General features: G+C 41.1%; 1 long non-coding RNA gene across 1 annotated transcript in view; it reads left to right on the top strand.

Moving 5' to 3' along the window:
- LOC119470553 overlaps window positions 1-16,169 on the top strand; it is a 100,863-nt gene extending 84,694 nt beyond the window's left edge. The window contains exon 3 of the long non-coding RNA XR_005199466.1: window positions 11,088-16,169. This is a non-coding gene — a long non-coding RNA (uncharacterized LOC119470553). The remainder of the gene's footprint in view (window positions 1-11,087) is intronic.
- The last annotated feature ends 106 nt before the right edge of the window (window positions 16,170-16,275 follow it).

Raw genomic sequence — 16,275 nt, 5'->3', positions numbered from 1 at the left:
AAAACGTAAAGAGAAGGGAACTTAACCTGATAAAGACCATCTACACAAAATCTACAGCTAATGTTATAAATAATGACACAAGACTGATACATAGATACCATGAAACACTATTCAACAACAAAAATGATCAAACTGTGGATATATACTTAGAAAAGTATGCTGACTGTAAAAAAATCAAATTCCAAAAGGTTACATACTGTATGACTCCATTTGTATAACATGCTTAAAATGACCAAATTACAGAAATGGAGAACAGCTTACTAGCTGCCACAGGTTAAGGTGGGAGAGAAGAGTGCGACCATAAAAGGGCAACATGAAGGATCTTTGTGTTGATGGGAAATGTGGTGAACCTTAACTGTGTTAATGTCAGGATGCTGGTTTTGATACTGCATTCTAGTTTTGTAATATGTTACCACTGGGTTAAACTTGGTACAGGGTACCTGGGATCTCTCTGTATTATTTCTTACAACTGCATATAAATCTATAATTATCTTAACCTCAAACATTTAATTAAAAAAATCTAAGAAAATCGCAGACATGGATGTAAGAAAAAGTGGACACAACCCAGGAATACAATAAAAAGAAATCCCAGGATGAAAAAGATGCAGTAGGTATGGAAATAAGTTAGTCCACAATAAAACGTGGAGTCGAAAGACCCCTGGAAAATATGTCCAAGAAGAAAATGATATCCTTCAACCAACAGAGAGATGAAGACACTGAGTGATCCTACTAATACAGTGAAAGTATATGGTTTAATTATTATGTATATATATTTGAAATATGCTGCTGCTCTATTTCTACTCCTCTAAGGTTTTGATAATTACTTTTTCCTTTGAGCAGAACAGGTTTAGTGATTTAGTATTACAGTGTTTTCTCTGCTGGTCCAATTATACACTTCACGGCCTGCAGTGAATAGTATATACATAATCATGTGTTGTTAATGCTAGCTATTGACTCAGTTTAGAATCACCTTATAAGCAAAGTACGAAGCCTTAGTATGGTTTTAACATTAATATGAATGTTATAAACCTTGACATTGAGCATATAAAGTTAATGACATGTTGGAATGAGGGGCAGATGGGAGGCAGGAGCTAGAAGGCTGTGAGGAGATATTAAGGCAAATGTAGGGGCACTAATTTCCTCATCCTAACATATTGTCTAAAGTTAATGGGTCAAAACATTATGTAGAGTCAATGGTTTCAGGACTAAAAATTCATAATTTAGACATGTTAATGTAACTTACAGAATTTAAAAAAAGTGGCTGGCAGAAATATGAGAGTATGAGACGTGGTGTAAATGAATTGAATTCCTCATTTTTCAAAGCATGCAGTTAGTATCTAATGCTTCAAGTTACGAAATTAGAGAAATAAAGTATGCATACATTTTAATATCATGGAGTAAGTCAGTAAGAGCTACAAAAAAGAAGCATTTATGTTACTTGACATAAATTATGGTTACTTCTGAGTAGCGGGACTCTTAGTTGCCGAGAGGGAAAGAAGATTTATTTTTCATTTTGGGCCATTTAGTACTACTTGAATTTGTGCTACTATACAAATAATTTTTTTACACTTACAATTAATGTCATTAAAATAGAAGGGAAAACATTTCCGTAAAGATTTCCAAGATCTTGAAAAAAGTTTATGTATAAGGGCCCAAAGTCTAAGTATTTGACAGGCAGATTTTTGGAAAAAAGTGTTTCATAAGTTCATAGGTTTAGCCCTGAAACAATGGCAGTAGGATGGATATTCTGACTTCAGAGTTAATTAATCTGAGGATTTGAAAATTCTCCCCTTCTTTACCATGATATACCTCAACATATGGAGAAGCTAATCAGAAATTCATTTAGACCTCCAAAGAAATCAATCCTTTCAAGATTCATAATTTAATGCCAAAAAATCAAAATGAATTTGCTGCTAAAAATTGAGACAGGTAGAAGGAAGATCTCTGGCTGCACTCAATCCTAATTTCAGAGAAAGGAAAGGTCTGTGTTCTCTAATGTGGTCAGCTTCAGAAGGCTAAGGTATTGCGTAAACATCATTGGCTGAAGAGGAGAATCTACATACAGTTAAGGTTCAAGCAGGCCCCAGGGAATGAGGGAGATGGAGAGAGACTGCTGAAGACTACCAAGTGGGCGGAAGTGCTGGCTCCTAACCTGCCAAGCAGACTGTGACTCTTCTTCTACTGGGCAGACTGGGTTAAAGGATAGTAAAAAAGACAATCACTTTCTCCCAAGCTCTTTCAAAGGAAAGACATTCCTGTCTTAAAAGCCTAGGCAGAAATCTAGGGAAAGAGATTGGTTCTCTCTCTGAAGGCCGTGTCTTAAAGCTCACCTGGGCTATTGTCCATAGTCACTATATATAAATCAGCTAAATTAATTGGCAGAAAATGTTCATTCCTTTCCCCAGAAAAAAAAATCTTAAGAAAAGCTGAATATTTTTTTAAAAAGGAGAATAGCTAAGCTAGAATTGGATTTTAAAATGTCACATTTTTTTCTCTTAGGCTTGAATCAATCAAACTCGAGTCAGTTAAAAAGGAGATATTCCCCCAACCTTTATTTTTATATTTTAATATAAAAACACTAAATGCTTATTTTTATATTTTAATCTAGTAAAGGAAACGTAATTAGCTAGTATTAACACCTCTACATTTGGAAGGTCAATTCCCAAAATGTATAATTCAAGGCCATTACCTAAATGGAGAGGTGATGAAAAAAAGATTTCTGTTGGCTTGTGTATAACATTAAAGCCTTTTATATACTTTTAAATGTTAATTACTTGAGTTGATGATATGATAAATATAAAATATGTGTTAACATTTAGGACAGGAAAAACATTAATTTTTGAACAGTAATGGTAAATAAGTTTGTCTTACATGTCAACTTCACTCAAGTGTTAGCAGCTTACTGGAACACTGTGTTGAGAAGGAGTCTGAGGCCACATCTGGGATCGATTACTTACGCCTATCAAGGCTGGGAAAGGCGAGCACCAATGTCATGTTATTATCTGTGCTTTGGAAGAACCACATGAAATGATTGCATAAACTGTTCTTTTCTGACATTTCAGATCAGTTTCCTTATTTGTAAGATGAGAGTTGGACTATTTAAGGGGTTTTAAAACCGTGTTATGAGAAGCTTTAGTGTGATGAGGGGAACTAGGGAAGCCCAGGGAGCAGGTTCTTGGCTTCCTGTCCTTTCTTCAGCCAGAGAAGTTTCCCTTTGTATGTCTTACTGACTGGCTTCCATATCAGCTTTTTGTTGATCAAGGGTTTTTTAGCTAAAAAAAGTTCGTAAAAAGTGGTTCTTTAAGATTTCATTAATTATTCTATGGTCTCCTTTATTCACCCTGCTCTCCTGCATAGTACTGGCTAAGCAGAAAAAATTCTCAGAGGTGTAATATTTTAAGTATTAGTATTTTAAATACTAATATATGGCATTAACCACACACACACACACCCCTCACAGAGAACTCCTACTCATCCTTCAAGGCCCAACTAAAATGGGCCTTGAGCCATGAAGGATGAGTAGTTGTTCTCTGTGAGGGGTGTGTGTCTGTGGTCAATGCTGTATATTGGTATTTCTAAATGATTTATAAACAAGAGATAGAGGCATTTGGTCTCTAGTTTATAAATTCAGAGAGACCTGTTACTGGCTACCCATCCACTAAGGATGGACCTCAATGGATCACCACAGTTTGGTGGATTTGCAAAAGCCCAGAGTTATTCTTAGAGAAAAGCTGTTCTAACATCAGATGTATAAACCAAAATCCAAGGTTATTCACTTGCAGATAATATACCTACCAATTTCCAGATTATTTGAAACTCTTCCCCAAATCCGTGAAGCTAAATTGGTAATCAGAAGCCTATTTGGTGAGCATAGAATGGATGCTTTTGATAAAGCATTAGAAGGTCATTGGAAGGGATGCAAATCTCCCTGTACCAGGAGAGAGGGCACATACCTCTCTCATCTGCTAGGCACTGTCTCTCTGCCCTGGCCAGGCCTAGCTAAAATCTTCACAGCTCATCACCTTGGACTATCCTTTCTAGATGCACAGAGGCTGTCTACTTTAGCAACATCCTGTTTTCAGCAGTTGCCTAGATTTCTGCTTTCTTTAGGTGCATCTGAGGCCCGAGGAACCTCCCTGTCTCTCTGATTACTTTTGAGTATTTCCAGAGCCCCTGCAGCTGGATCCTGGCTTGGGTGGGGCTGCTGCTATCCATTCTGCCTGACTTCACCCAGTCCCCTCTGAGAAGGTGGCTTTATTCCTGTGTTCAAGAGGCTCCTTATTGTTTCTCTATATTTGACTCTTAATCTTTCATGTTACCCTCTTCTTCTTTTCCTGTAAGAAAATAAAAAGTCTGCTGTGATCAGCTGACATGTCCACTTTCCTCTTTCAGAAGCCCACACAAACGGGGGCCCCACCTTTGGCTCCAGCTGAGCTGAGATTGAATATGACGGTGGCCGGAGGGCACTGCTGCCCTGATTGTTCTTGGAATTCCTGAACACTCGCCTCTCTCCCAGGAATAGAAAACCTACTCTAATTCGAGTGGTTAAGCCCATTTAAAATCAGAGATGCAAACTCTGCCTTATAAATTTTGATGGAGCTACCTTCTCAGGGAGCTTTGTGTGTCATACGTTATAAGGTATAATTAATTATACAATTCTGGAGTTCAGGGTGAAAACATTGACTACAATTTAAAAGGGAATTAGAGATGGCCTGTGTTTGGCAAAAGTTTCCCCGACTGGGAGAGAGCAGATCTGGTTGTCCACTTTGAATGAGGGCTGCTTCCACTTGGAATCATACTTGGCCCCCAGTTCCTGTGGGATGTTGACAGGTGCGTTCACTGAACATTCATTTGTTACATATTCATGGTATATCAGGCACTGTGCTGGTGCTGTGGATACACAGATGAACAAAAGGGGTTTCTGCCCTCCTGTCACTCAAAGTCTAATGAAGAAGGTAGTTAGAATAGAATAATAATAACAATTATAATCAGCATGTTGAAATAACATACATTGTGGGATGTAGTCAGAAAACAACTTTCTTTCTTCCCTCCAACACCCATTTATACCTACTCTGTAGAAATAGATGAATCCAGGAAAGAAATCTCATGCCTTTTTGTGATCATAAAAAGACCTTCCAAGATCTTCCACACTGTGTCAGTGTGACATCAGCACATACCTTGATTCCCTGCCGGATTCCCCCTTGATGTGTGTGAATGCATCTTGGTTCTAACTGGCCACTTACACCTCCTGCCTCAGCCCTCCGGCATTTCTAAGTAATTTTCCTGAGGTCTTCATTGACAGTGACATAAGTGGGTCCTCTTGCTGGCTCCTACTTGCATTTGGCCTAGATGTGGCCAATAGGAAACAAGCAGGCTTTTTTTTTTTTTTTTTTTTTATACCAACAAACCCCTGAGACCCAGGCCAATAAGGTGCTGTGTTTCCTCTCCACCAGCGGAGGGGAAGAGTTTGTGGTTTTAGCATTTCTCGGGGCTGAATCAGACACGAGGCCCATCCAAGTAGTCCTTATGAAGCCCCTTTCCCCAACTTGAGGTGAGGGGCACTCTTGCCCTTGGGACGGTAGACCAAAAGCACACCCACAACCTCTTAAAAGAAACCTTTTCCTCCAGGAATGGGGTACTCATTATTCTTTTCTTCCCTCGGGATGAATGAGGACTAGGAGTCGCAAAGTGTCCATTTACACCTTCTTGGCCAGTCCTGCTTGGTGGCCTCCATGTTCACTTCGGAATGTGCAAATAGTTGTCCTTTAATGTTCTGGCACACAATAATAACAACACCAAAAAATACTGGTCATCCTTACAGAATGCTTTGTATGACCTGAGTATACTGTGGTAAGAACATCATAAGAATTACCTCAGTACAGCAGTATAGCCTTACAGACAGGTACCAATATGATCTTGCTGCAGTTAGGGATGAGAAGGTGTCCAGAGGTGAAGTAATTTGCCAAAGGCCACGCAGCCAGTAAGTGATGAGGCCAGACCAGCATGCAGACAAATCATGTACAAGCTGCCCCCTTGTGGGCAGGAAATGCTTGTTTTCCCCCACACGTCTCCAACCCTCTCTGTCCTTCAAAGCCTCATCCAAGTACATCCTTTTTAGAAACTTGCCTGATGACTGACCACTGCTGCACTTTCTCTTCTGAATTTCTATCTCTACTTGTCATGGACAGTTTGCTAATTGCTTTATGTGGATTAGTCTGCCTCCTGGCTTAGAATCAAAGTGCAAGTAAGAATAGAGTAGTCTCCCTTAGCCACGGTTTCATTTTCTGTGGTTTTAGTTACCTGTCATCAACTGCAGTCTGAAAGTATTAAATGGAAAATTCCAGAGATAAACAATTCCAAAGTTTTAAATGGCGCACCATTCTGAGTAGGTTGATGAGATATGGAGCCTTCGCACGGGGAAGTGAGTTCTTCCTTTGTCCAGTGTCCTCATGCTGTTTACCCTCCCTGCTGTTAGACACAGCCATCTCAGTGATGAGATCAACTGCTGCAATATAGCGGTGTTTGTGTTCAAGTCACCCTTGTTTTACTTAACAATAGCTCCAAAGTGCAAGAGGAATGGTGGCAGCTTGAACTGCCAATGAGTGCTTCATTTAAACGAAGAGGTAAAAGTTCTAGACTTCAGGAAAGAAAAAAAGTCATATGCTGAAGTTGCAAAGATATATGCTAAGAAGGAATCTTCTACCAGTGAAACTGTGAAGAAGAAAATAGAAATTTATGCATAGTACATATAGGATTTGGTAGTATCCAGGATTTCTGGCATCCACTGGGGGTCTTGGAATGTATCCCCTGTGGATAAGGGGGACTATTGTACAGATGTCTCCTGAAGAACAAGTGACAGCTCATATCCCCCATGATATCTGAATCCAAACAGACCAAACCGATGTTTCTCCCCCACCAAAGCCACCTAGTGAAGCATTGTTCTGGCTCAAATGCACACAACAGTTTACATCACCAGGCAGAACATTTAGCTGGGCCTCTAAAATGTCTTTTCCAATTTGTGTGGCTTTATTGTTATTTTTTAAAGTATTTTTATTTTTTAAATTTACAGATAACATGTTTTTATCATGTGTATAATGTGATATAGTGTGTGTATATATACACACTGCGGAATATGTAGTCCATATGTACGTAGTATATACATATATACATTGTGTGTATATATACAAATCGTGGAATGGTTAAATATAGCTGATTAGCAAATGCCTTACCTCACATAGTTATTTTGTGGCAAGAGCACATAATATCCTCTCTTTACATTTTTCAAAAATACAATATATGAATATCACCTATAGTCACCTTGCTGTACAATAAATCTCTTGAAATATATTCTTCCTCTCTAAGTGTAATAATGTGTCCTTTGACCAACAAGTCCTCATTTCCCCCTCTACAATGACTTTAACAGTTTTCCTCAAAAAAAAAAAAAAAACAAACTCCTTATGGTTTTCTTCGAAGAGAGAAATAGTGTGCCTCAAAGAGGTATTCAAATCTTCAAATCGGCTAAGGCAGACTACTGCCTGGAGACTGGAAATAAAGCCCTCTTGCCTGAACCTCTGTTCACACCAAGGGCCTCCTGTGATATGGGTACAAATCATTTCATAAAAACCAAGAGAACCTTGGGAAAGAATGAGGCTCAGACACCTGTGCCGAGACTGGGTAATTTATAAAGAAAAAGTGGTTTAATGGATTGTGGCTGGGGAGGCCTCACAGTCATGGCAGAAGGCAGAAGGCATATGGTGGTGGACAAGAAAGAATGAGAGCCAAGTGAAAGGAGAAAACTCCTTATAAAACCATCAGATCTCATGAGACTTATTTACTACTACGAGAACAGTATGGGGGGAACCACCCCCATGATTCAATTATTTCCTACTGGGTCCCTCCCACAACACGTGGGAATTACGGGATCTACAGTTCAATATGAGATTGAGTGAGGACACAGCCAAACCATATCACCTGGTGTCTGCAGAACTACCTTCTTGCTGAAATCTTTCAGATCCCTTCTTTTACTCTCTGCAAACCTCTGCTCCCTCTTCCTGCTGCCCCTCAGTCCCCGCAGGAAACAAAGCATCAGAAGGCACCTTCTTCCCTTGCAACTCACTGCCTCCATCTCTCCCACCTCTGTTCCTCTTACAACAGAGGAATGTCTCTCCTCCTGCCTTGGGCTGATTCCGCCATCTGCAAACTGAATTTCATCCCCTCCTTCCTTCTCTCGAACCTGATGCCGTTGATGATCCCTTTTCCTCTCATTTAATCAAATTGCTCCCTCAAATACCTTCTCTCACTGGCTTATGAAAACTTTTTTTTTCTGGCATTAGAAAACAAAAATAAGCCAAAGCAACAACATAATTGGAAACAAACACACCAACAGACTCTCCGCAACCCCACATCCTTGCAGCACCACACTCTATCTTCCCTCCCCATGGAGCCCACTCCAATCCGGCTTCTGCCCTCGTTAACCACGTCCCCTGAGGAGCTCAGCTGCAGCACCTTCAGGCCACTAAACCTGATGACGTCCAGTCCCCACCTTCCTTGCCTTGTCAGCTCCATTCACTCACTACACGCTTCCTGTCTACACACCTCTCCTCTGGACTGCGGAGATCCCACGTTCTTCTGGTTGTCTTCCTGCTGCTCTTCCTTCTCTCTCTCCTTTGTAGTTAGATCCTTCTTTACCCAGCCAGATGGTGCTTCTCCAGGCTTGGTTTGGGGCTCGTCTCTTTTATTCCACTGTCTTCTTTCCCTTCGTGGTCTCATCCACACCCAAGACTTTAGTTACCAAATTGATATCTTCATTTCAGAATCCTCTTGTCCAACCTCTTTCTTGACATCTTTATTTGGATGCTTCAAGGTCATTGTGAATTCAGTAAGTCCCAGAAGAGGCTGAAACTCATCAACCCTCCCCTCCTAATCCAAAGAAACAGGTTTTTTTTCAGAGTTCTACACCCTAGTTAACATAGTACAGTACAACCCACATGATCTAGCAGTTTTCTGTCTTAGTTCATTTGGGCTGCTATAACAGAATACCATAGACTAGGTAGCTTTTAAACAACATAAATTTGTTTTTCTTAGTTCTTGAGGCTGGGAAGTCCAAGATCAGGGTTCTGGCAGATCTGTTGTTTTGGGAGGGCCTGGTTACTGTTTATAGACAGGTTTCTTCTTGCTGTGTTCTCACATGGTGGACAGGGCAAGGCAGTTCACTAGGGCCTCTTTTATAAGGGCACTAATCTTATTCTGGAGGGATGCATCCTCATGACCTAATGACCCCCAAAGATCCCACAACTTTTTTTTTTTTCTAAGACAGGGTCTCACTCTCTTGCTCAGGCTGGAGTGCAGTAGCACAGCCACAGCTCACGGCAACCTCCACCGTTTGGCTCCAATGATCCTTCCACCTTAGTCTCTTGAGTAGCTGGGACTATGAGTATGTGTTATCATGCTAGGCTAATTTTTGTATGTATTTTTTGGTAGAAACAGCGTTTTGTCATGTTGCCCAGGCTGGCCTAAAACTCCTGTGCTCAAGGGATCCACTCACTTTGGCCTCCCAAAGTACTGGGATTACAGGCATGAGTCACCACACCGGGCTGGCCCCACCTCTTAATACCATCATCCTTGGGGTTAGGATGTTAATGTAACATTTTGGGAGACGTAAATATTCAGCCTTTAACATTATCCTTGACAACTCTTTTGACATTACTTCCCATGGCCAATTCTGCAACAAGTATGAGGATTTTACTTTCGATATCTCTTTGTCTCTGCAATTCTTTTCATTTCTTTCCTGCTGCTTCCACCACCCACCACACCACGGCCACCATTTTCCTGGTCTTCCCTGATAGCCTGCAACTTGCATCTTCTTACACACCCCTGCTTTGCCCTTGCCAACTTCCATAGTACAGCCAGAACATTTCTTAAATAGACATCCAATCATGTCATTCCTCTTATCTGTGCTCTCCACCCTGGCTCAACACTCAGACTAACTTGTTCTTATAATAAAGACTGAACCACTTCATAGGGCTCATGGGGCCCTGCATGGTTGGTTTGCCTTCCCAGGCTCATTTTATACCAACATCTTCCTCACTCTCTGTGCAGCAGCTCATTTACCTTCTCTCAGTTCCTTGGAGATAAGAATTTTCTTTCTCTCGATAACACTTCTATCCTCTTAGCCTGGAAAATTCTCTTCCTACTTCTCTCCCCTCTGCCTAATTAATTCTCCTTCTCTTTAGATCATGACCCCACTATTGCTTCCTCAGAAAACTCTCTGCCTTCATCAGATCTCCCACCTGTCCCATCTTAAAACTACACAGCTTCATATCATTTAAATGAGTCACAACATCACAATTATTTAATAATTATTTTATTAGTATTTCTATTCTCCACTATACTTTGAACTTCTTGAAGGCAAAGATTGTGCCTGTGTCTAGTGTTGGTGCATGATGGGTGTTATATTTTGACTAATACATGTTGAGCTTCTATTATGTACCCTGTAAATTATTACTGCTATTGGATATACTATGAAAGATGGGGCGAATTCAAGATTTCGAGGCCTGAAACATCTACAATTTTAGGAGCCCTCTTTAAGAAAAATAATAACAGATTATGGATATAAAAATGACTGCAGCCCCCTTGAGAGAGTCCCTGCTATTCAGGGCCCTGAAGCTTAAGCCTCATTAGCTTTATGACACATATGCTTCTACGCAGAAATAGACCATTTTTGCAAAAGCAACTGCTGGCTAAATTGGGCTAGGTTCAGCTGCTTAGAAAAAAGGGCTTGGCATTAGAGCCAGAATAGGCCTGGAAAAAGCAGAATCAGGGGGAAAATGCAGATTGGTTATTTCAAAGTTACTTTCCTTTTAAGGCGAAAACAGAGAAGACTTTTAAATTAAATGACTCAAGTTGACTGGGATCTCCTGGGTTTTTCTTTTCTTTTCTTTTTTTTGGAAAACTGATCCATTTCAAAGTTCAGTTTAATTATGTGCCGCTTAGCACAAGTGACTCCAATCTCTTTGGGTCTGATGCTGGGGCTTCAGGCAGGTGGTTAGTCTAAACTAATTGCCTCCCATAAAATTTGTTGAACACAGGTGTTTTTATAAAAGGGACGCAAAAGAGAGGCGCAGAGAGAAGATGAGAAGACTGAGGCAGAGGTTGGAGTGATGCAGCCAGGAGCCAAGGAATGCCTGCCGCACTTTGATTTCAAATATCTCACCTCCAGAATTGCAAGAAAATCAATTTCTGTTGTTTTAAGCTATCAAATTGTGAACATTTGTATACGGTAGCCCCAAGAAACAAATACAGGAAGTACTGACATGGGAGAGTTCCCTGATCCCCCTTGCAGGACTTAAGACAAGGGTGTGGCTCCCCTGGGCGGTTGCTGCTGCAGCTCAAACCTCTGAGAAGCGAGGGAGCACGAAGACGGGGAGATGCAGGAGCTGGGGTAAGTGCTTTGGGCTCCGGCCCCATCGTAGCGTCTAAGGGTGGGTGTCTGCTGCCCCAGTGTTACAATGCTCTTTTAGCTTCGCCGGCTGACCAAGTGTTAACCAGCTCAATGGACCCTCTTCCTCTTTATAAGGTTATTGTGTCAGTGTAACAGCTTTCTGTATCCTGAGCTCTTGCCCCGCGTCCTGGAAGACTCAGGTCACACAGGGGCTTGAAGGATGAATGTGGAGGTTTTTCTTGAGCGAATGTGGAGGTGACTCTAAGTGGGATGGACGAGGAGCCAGAAGGGAGGATAGAGTGTTAAGATGATCTTCCCCTGGAGCCTGGCCGTCCAGTGGCTGACCCCTCTCCAGCCGCCCCCAGCTGAACCCCTGGCATTTAGATGTTCCTCCTGTCTTTGCTGCGTGCTTCCACCGCTGGTCTGCGTGTGGAGCCTGGGGTTTCACATTCATATGAGTCCAGGATGGGGGCCATGGTGGGCCAAAAGGCAACATTTTGGGTGCAAAAACAGAAACGCCTGTTCCCACTTAGGCCGCGGGCCTCCAGGCTGGAGTGCGGGGCCTTTGCCAGGGAACCGCCGTCTTCTACCCACTACTTCCATCTCCTGTTCCTATCAGTTTCTCAAACTCTAACTTGCACGTAATATTTTCAACTCCCTTTTCAGTCATTATTGTTGCCAGCTTGCACAGTGAATGTGTGTGTATGTTAATGAATACAAAGAATATAAACAGTACATCATAAATCTCATTTGCATCAATCTCTGCTCATAAGAATTATTTTCTCAGCATTCCTGAATCTGAAGGAGAGACATTACAGTATGCTGAGTAGACAGCAGAAACTGGGAGTTAAGTTTGCTGAGTCTCTGTAATGAACATGCTGCTATTCAGGAAACACACTAATACATTCTCGTAATTACGATTTGGTAACTATTTGATAAATGTAATTCTTTTCAGGTAGCGTACCTGGTAATTACTTACATAAATAGTAGTTCAATCATTATCTGATGCGTCTTGTGGAGGTTTTGGTTCAGCTGGACCAGGGATGATGTCTGTTAGGACGTGAGATTGGAAGATACAAGCTGCTTTTTCTGGGGAACGTGTCTGTCGAAGTCAGGATGTAAGATGGCAAACCCCTTCCTTTGCCTGTCACCATCGGCATGGAGAGAGTAGTGATAAATCATTGTAATAACAGTGGCAGTGGACTGTCAGCTCGGTGAGGGAATCCAGATGAATTTTCCTTTTCAAGCCATCAGTTTTAAGCAAATGAGAGGCCTAAAGCAAAGTGTAAAAATAACTGCTGTAAACCAAGAGAATGACTGTAGATACAGGAGATATTAACTGACAGAATTTCCTTTTTTCTGCTTGCTCTTCAAGGATGACTGGACACTGTAAAACCTCATTAAATCAAAGGTTTTACATCTGCGATTTCTTTTCAGTTCCAACAAGGGCTACGCTTGCAGTTTCTGATTTACTGCCACATCCCCAGTGCCTGGCACATGGTAATAATAACGATAATGACGGCAATCATAAACATTTGTGCATTTACCTTTTAGTCTGGCTGTATTCTAAGTGCATTGTGTATAATTTATCCTTAGAACTACCTGAGAGGCAGGTGATTTTATTTCCATTTGCACCTTGAAGAAACGGGTGCAGAGAGTTAAGGCAGTTGCCCAAGCCGCACTATTAACATGAGTGAAGGTAGGATTTGAACCCAGGAGGTCAAACTCCAGAGCTTAAGAAACTTTCCAGCTTAAGAAAGATCAGGAATACTCAGTAAATAACACCAATGAACTCACTCTTACCGAGCACTTACAACATGCCTGGCACTGTCTGTCTTTTGCATGTATTTACACATTTAGTATCTGTTAAGTACTTATTTATGGGTACTCTTTTAGATCTGATTTACATAAAAGAAAACTGAGGCACAGGACAATTTAGAAAATTGTCCAGACTTGATATTAATAGCTATTATGTGGCAGTAGCAGGCTTCCCAAGACAGACTATCTCAGCTAGTCTCCATCCTCCTAATCACTAAGCACTGCCACCTCTCCTGTGAACATATCATAAGATGCATCTTCATCATAGTTGGGGGGAAAGAGCCCTCCTGAAAATAACAATTTCAGTATTGTTAAGGCCGTTTAGAGGCAACCAGAACAGTTTTGGAAATGCAGAATCTCGGGCCCATTTAAAACTCATTGAGCCAGAATCTGCATTTAAATGAGTTCTCCAGCTGATTCAGTTCAAATTGAAATCTGAAAAGTACTTCTCTAGACCAGAGTTCTCCAATTTTGCTGCATATCAGAATCATGTGAGGAGTAGAGACACTAGTTTATTTGGCCTGGGGGTGTTGCCTGAAAACTGGGATTTAAAAAAGCCCCCATCCAGGTGATGTTAATGCATAGCCAAGGTTGAGAACAACAGGTATAGAGACTACAGTTTTGGAGTCCTTTGTCCCTGTAATTATTTATTCAACAAATAACACTCTTCAATAATACAGGCATTGCTGTGGGTACTACGACTATGTAACAGCAACCAGATACAGTCCCTGAACTTGGGGAATGAGCTGGGCAAGTTACTTATCCTTTCTGAGCCTCAGTTTCCTTATCTGTGAAATGCAATAGGCAGCTTTCTGCTGCATGATGACGTTTCTGCCAATGATGGACTGCATATGTGAGAGTGGTCCCATGAGATCATAATGAAGCTGAAAGTTCCTATCATCTAGTGATGTCGCCATCATAATGTCCTAGTGGTGGTGACAGGAGGATAGAAAAACCCAACAACAGGTAAAATAAGAACTAGCCAAATAAACTACAGGATAACAGAAAACTCAATAAGAGAAAAAACAGCCAAAACCCTGTTCAGAGTGACATGTCCATGATGCTTCCAGGCAAACCCAAATAAGAGAGAAAGTATGGGTTAGTAATCAGGGGTCCCTGAAATGCTCTTTTTTTTCCCCAGAATATCTAATGATTATTTCATTCCCTAATTTAAAAAAAAAACGCCCATAAAATAGAAATGCTGGGTGGTTTCAGGAGAAGCAGGAAAATATCAAGCAATAGTTTTACCAACAGCAAGAAAGGAGCTGTTAAAATTAGCTACAAGGACAAAGATGAGCCTGGGCTGATAAGACCCTAGCTAACAGGATGGGGGCTAAGCTGATTGAAACCAGCGAAGACCAACACAGCATTGGATTTGACCCAGATCCTACTCCAGACCTAATTATACACTCATTACTCTCCCAAATCTCTGACTCACCTGTGCCATGACAGATCTGACCATGCCCATATTTACTATAAAAATGGGTGGCACTCCAAGTCTAAGATATCACCACCTTTTTCCTAGAAGCCCTCAGGATTCCACCTTTTAATTAGAAGAGCTTATTAAATTAGAAACCCAAACTCCATTGTGTGCAACTCACTTTTCCAGGTTCACTCACACTCTTGCTCTTGAGTGGGTACTTTCACTTTGCAATAAAATCTTCTTGCCTTTTGCTTTACTCTGACTCATCTCTGAATTCTCTCTTGCAACGATGTCAAGAACCTGCAACACTGGCTGGGGCTGGGGTCTCACCGGCATCTGGAGACCCACACAAGCCCTCCAGTGATATTGTAAATACTGTTTCCTGGAACTGGGTTTATGACTAGAAGATACCCATAGTTTGTGAGAGCTTGTTTGCTCCCTAGTAAGCTGACCTTTCTGAAGCTGCCTTTCCCAGGATGCCTTGCAGGAAGATGTATGCCTGCAATGTACAGCAGCTGGCTTGGCAGATGCCTGGAGGACAGCGTTTTGGCTTGAATGGGCAGACAATGCACTATGGTTTACTTGTCTCACTCTTGAGGTTTTCACAGATGAATTCAGCAGCTATTTATATCAGAAAGATTATTGACATTCACTCTAAAACAATATGTTGGTAAATACTTATTGTTTATCAGGGTTCTATATAGTATTAGGCATATTTAAATCCCTGTAACTTTGCAAGGGAAATGGCATTCCCCACAATTCCCCCCAATTCCCCTTGGAATCTGGTACCAAGGAGGCATCTGCCCAAGTTCACAGCATAAATCCAAGCCTGTCTGATTTCAGAATCTGTGCTCTTTTCGCAACCATATGATATCTTCATATGGCTCACACTGTGAATTTGGGTCTGTTTGATTCTGAAATCCATGCTCTTTTTACAACCATATGATACCTTCCATACTTTTCAGTTTGACTTCTTTAATTTATGCTTTTAACAGCTGATTACCATTTTGCTCCAGAGAATTTCCTAAGGATTCTTTTTTCCTGCTAAGTTTTTAGAAAAGTGAGAATGTACGTCATTGTTATGACCTAGAGAGGTTGTCCTCCTTTTTCCTCAGGGATGTATTTACCTGTTACTCTAAAAATTCTCCTAGAAATGGAAATTACCTTAACTTTAAGCCAAAGTAGGATCAGTTCTGTGCTTCGTATTTTTTTTCCTTAGGCTTTTTATTTTTATCTTCACAATGATATCATCTGAAGGCATAGGAGGCAGTCTGTGTGATTTGAAGAATGCTCGAGGCATTTGATGGATTGCCATAATTCTAGAAATTTTTATCAAGGCATTCTATACCCCTGTTAATGAAAATATATTGAATTGAAGGTGAATCTATTTCATTGTTCGATTGATTTATTGAACAGAGTAGCTAATCACTCAAAAAATGGAATAGTCAGCTGGGTGCAGTGGCTCACGCCTGTAATCCCAGCACTTTGGAAGCCCAAGGCAGGCAGATCATGAGGCCAGGAGTTTCAGACCAGTCTGGCCAACCTGGTGAAATCCTGTCCCTACTAAAAATGCAAAAGTAGCTGGGCGTGGTGG

Source organism: Cebus imitator, unplaced genomic scaffold (assembly GCF_001604975.1).
Source record: "Cebus imitator isolate Cc_AM_T3 unplaced genomic scaffold, Cebus_imitator-1.0 Scaffold34, whole genome shotgun sequence".
Classification (NCBI taxonomy): domain Eukaryota; kingdom Metazoa; phylum Chordata; class Mammalia; order Primates; family Cebidae; genus Cebus; species Cebus imitator.
This window is presented reverse-complemented; position numbering and strand designations above follow the sequence as displayed.